The sequence below is a fragment of the Habropoda laboriosa genome, unplaced genomic scaffold, assembly GCF_001263275.1.
Source record: "Habropoda laboriosa isolate 0110345459 unplaced genomic scaffold, ASM126327v1 scaffold409, whole genome shotgun sequence".
NCBI lineage: Eukaryota > Metazoa > Arthropoda > Insecta > Hymenoptera > Apidae > Habropoda > Habropoda laboriosa.
The window spans coordinates 188291-193429 of NW_017100630.1; positions in this window are offsets into that span (position 1 = coordinate 188291).

Sequence of the window (5139 nt, forward strand, 5' to 3'; positions counted from 1 at the left end):
CCCGCGCTCAGGGACGGGCGAACAGAGATTCACCCGCGCGCTATCTACCGGCCAAAAGTTTGGAATCACCTCCCATTTTTCATCAATATTAAATCTGCTGCTAATTTTTTACAGATTCGAAGTTCACCTCAATTCCACATTTATCAATTTATTCATTCATATCAATTCGAACGATAAAAAATTCTCAAAGTCGCTGACTTCTTTCTGGAAATTTTTATGTAAATTATAATGCTCAGTGATTCCAAACCTTTGGCCGGTAGTGTATATATGACCCTTAACCCTTATGATCGGGTACCCTTTTGCATAATTCTCACTTAAAATATTTGATCTTCCAGGTAAAAGATTTGAATAACCGACCAGATCGTTGTTATTTCGCACATTTCCTATCCGTGTTTGCCTCAAGTTTAGAATTTTCTTCTCAGAAAACTACAATTCTTGTTACTGACATAAGGGTTAATGCTATTCTCAATATAATTAGTAAAAGACATTCTTTAAATTGGTTCCTATCAACCAAATGTCTTCTGAAGTGCATTTCAAATAAAATTCTTCAAATAATTATTGAAAAGAGAATTTAAAAAAAAAGATTGGAGTTTAGAATTCATTTTGTTACACATAATCCGGAGAAAAGAATGAGAAACTATAGAACTGTGCTTTAACTTATTCCTTCGACCTTTCACAGCAAACTGCTCCTGCGACCAAAACGCGTGCACTGTTTATCTCTATAAAGAAATAAACAATTGACGATCGTTGAACCGTTGATCCTATTTTATCATTGACTGATGTATAGAAATTGACTTCGACTTGTACAGGTCGGAGTTCTTCTGAATTTGAGTTGTAGAGGTTTTAAGGGAACGAAGAAAATTTTCGTCCTGTAGAGGTTTTCGAGTTATCGAGGTTCCACTGTATTTGGAGGCTGTAGAATATTACCTAAAATGTGGTGCTTGTTCCTGGAACATTTAGCTTGAGGAACATCCTGTTGCTAGTATCGTCCTATCGTCCATTTGTCCTAGTATCGCTGTCCCATTAACGAAATGTCCTGATGAAATCGCTCAGCATGTTCATCACATACGACACCCATATTTTCATATAGTAACATTATTATTTGCCCTATATACAGGGTATCTCAGCTGATTTTGACATCTTGATTTTCTCGTTATTATTACTCATAGCGGAAAATGTTTCAGACGAAATTTAAACAATGTCGAAGGGGGCATATTCCGGTGTTATTAATTCTTTCATGAGTGGAAAAGTTTCACTTTCATCTCAAACATATTTCGCTTTGAGTAATAATAGCGAGAAAATCAAGATGTCAAAATCAGCTGAGACACCCTGTATAATAAAATTCTTTACTATTAATTAAAATATAAATTAAATTCACCCACACTATTATCGATAAAAAAAAATGAGAATTCAGTTATTATTAAGTAACACAAAGCACTGCTACACAAAAATTAGAATTGCACAGTAAATGCACATAAGTGCATTGCACAAAACTGTAACTTGATTTAAATATTTATAATTACAACATACAGCATAGCATTGCTAAAAACCGCGTTGGTAACAGTAACAGTTGAAAAGTCAATAAACTGAAGAGAGCGTTACCGATTGCTCTGAATGTAACTACCAAAAACCATGGGCGATGGGAAAAAAATCTGACTGAAGATCCGAATTCAGCATCGAGAAACACACCAGAATCAGCGTAAACATTCTTTACGACAAAAATCACATCGACCAGTGTTATCGAGAATGTACAACCGACGAAACAAATGAAATGTTCCCGCGATGGTTGCTCGTAATCCACAGATCAGTTCCCGATAAATTGAAGCAGGAGGAGCCTGTTGCGTATCCTTGTACGGTATAAATTTCACCCATACCATATTTAGTCTCCATCAAGATTTACACGGTTACGGATTTTATGAATCATGTCGCAACAACGCACCAGACACGAACTACGAAAACAAGTGGAACGTTTTCTTCAATTGTTCACCGATGAAACTACCCGAGGATGGATTGGAAAGTTCGCGGCCTAAGGTGCTTGTCATTTTTACCGTATAATCTGTGATAATTTATAAGGAATACATCGGGCGCTTTATTAGAAAATGTACCACCAAACGTTCGCCAAACAATGTTGTTACAGCACGACGGATGTCCAGCATATTATTTCTCGCAGAGTAAGGGAGGCACTTAAAGGACGTGAAGGGACAGTTTCATGGCCAGCTTCTTCTCCCATTAGATTTCTTTCTCCGAGGGACGCACAAAAATGTTGTCTATCAAGAAATGCCGACTATACCGGATAACATATGAGATAACAGGTTACCGCAGCATGTGCTGGAATAAGTTCAGAGGTGATAAAACCTGATTCAGCGATACAAAGGTTGCAACTGTGCATCGACACAAATGGTCAACACTTGGAAGAAAATTTCTGTTACCACCACATTTCACCTTGAACGACCTTTAACGGTGGCACACTAAAATCGCCACAATAGCGACTATCACACAGTGATAACAGAAATATTGCAGCCCATTCAAAAAAATCGAGATGACCTCGAAATCTCTATGCATCTATCCACATACAAAGTATTTACGTCACATTATGTCCCACTCTATATTGTGCAACTTTTGTATATAACATTTCTCCGTATTATTACAAATACCAGAAATATTCCAGGTGGACAAAGTTTCTGTCCCACCCTGTATAAGGTAGGCATCCAAATATAGGCATGATACAACCCATTTCCAATACATGATAAACCCCAATACAAAAAATGAATATCAAACGTACATGAATTGTTTAATTAGGCTTAGAGCTGTTCAAGTAAGATTACTACACATGTGAATCAACTCGATATCACTGTAAACATGATTACGTTTAAAAAATTTATTTATTCGTCATCTTTTTATTTGTTACTCGAAATAACTTTTGGTCGACACCGACACATAATTTACGCGATATTTAACATTTAAAATTCGATATATCTTATACATTGCGTCGTGAGACTGACGAATAACTTCATTCAGCGTAAAATTCACAGATTTTCTAATAACTTCTTTTTTTACATTTAGGCTAACTGCAAATATTATTTAAGCACACTGGCAAAATTTATCAATTGCCTAAAATCACAATTGTTACTCATTAATTGTAAATAATTAGCTATAGATATAATTTATCTATGCTGTCCTCAGCTAAAGTGTCCTACCTACCAATTTTTCATTTCTCAGGGTGTTTTGAAATATTTCAAGCTACAGGTGCTTTTAAGTGTTAAAACCTAGTTGAAGTAAGTATGTAAGCATTCTTCTACATCCATAATGACTATACAACAAGAGTAACAAAGGTGAAATGTAAAAATGGCAGATATGTAATATTGTTCACGATTTTATTAGATACTTTTAGAACTACTTGACGAACACAACTTAATTCGTACAACCGTACAAAGTTTACGGGTCTAACGATTAACGAATTCTGGTCACGAATACGCCCAACGTTTCACATTCTATCCCCTTACGTCGCTTCGCGCAGATCTTCCCAACCATTCTACCAACCATTGAATGTTCCTTCTGAACGCGTACAGCAGTAACCAAAAATTCATTTCGAAATATTTTTAGGACACTCACGACGGGTTTGCCTTATCTCTTTCATCGCTGAAGATTACATACTTTGGGTACAGAGAGTATGAAAATGAACGTGTATCGTAGACTTGTGAATACGAAATTTTTGAAATTCTCCGTTTATAATAATTGTGGAGGAATGTTCGTAAATTTTCTGAGATGAATTTGTTATACTGTAACAATTATTTAGAATAATTTTCTTATAAAAACAACTTGTAATTTCGCCTCTAAACATTAGTCCTTACAACTGCGTACAGTATATTTATTGATTTACAAATATAAATTATAGATTGAATATTCACTAAGTTTGCAAATTTATACATCGTACCCGCATTGTTTATTTATAAGCGTGTAAATGATAGTACGAATAAGTATCTTCTTATACCGATACTGTATACTATTTTCAATCAACTTTTCTTTCCTTCAGCCATGTAACTGTGAACAATATTCTAATATTCGATAAAAAATAAAATATACTCGCATAACTCCAATTTTGTTCAGTAAAAACACGTTGCCTGCTTGCCACTTCTTTTTCCGACAATGTACGTACACACCTATTGTAAGTTTGCCACGAAATTACAGTAAATTACGTCACATCCCCAAACTAAAGAGGGAACAGTGTGAAAAACTAGTTAATTCGAAGAAAATTCGAAATTCGAAAATATTATTACTATTTTTATTTATTTGCACATTTAAGGTCGCATCCATCTCCGAGGGTTACTAGCAGCTACAGTTGCGTTGCACAGGATAATACAATGCACTGCATCGCATAATATTACATTAGATCAATTATTGTGCAGCTAGATTAATTGGAAAATGTTTGTCTTTTAGGAACTGAAATAGGTGTTCTATTACTTTCTTCTCATTTCGGGCCCGACTTGAGGTTATCTGAGAAGTTCTATTAATTTCTTTCATTTTGGTACTTGAAAAAAAGGAAGATAATTATGGTAATACACTCAGTGCCGTGTTCATTTTCAAACCTGTGTTATGCAGATACGTAAGCAAACAATTACTTATTAAGAAAGTCGCAAGCCCCATTTGGCGAAAATTCAAACGCGTCGGTTTAGCAGACTGTTGGGCGACGCGCAACCTCGAAAATGTTCAAATGTCCCGTTGTAGGAGTAAAGAATTTCAAGGAAAATATGAATCGTCGCACGCGTAGAAAAGCAAGTTCTGAGGTCACGCGTGACTCACGGGCACGTACGCGCTATACCTTTGCCAAAACTCGTCACGGATTCATCGGCCAGGGATATCTGAATTTTAGGATTACGTGGATTCGTTCATTCCGCTTGTTTCCCGCTTGCTCCACGGGTCGAGGAATCTTCCTCATTGCAGGATAGTAAAAGGAGAAAAACAAGGAGCGAACGACTGGCTCGGGCACTGGACTCAGATTGCAACGCAACCTGCGCCATAAAATTCACGCAATATATAGGAGGAAAAAAGCATCGCTGGTTGCGGACTCAGTCAAGGGCCCACGCATCCTGTCGGAATATTGGAATGCATTTTGGTAATGAGAAACCTCCTAACAGGTAA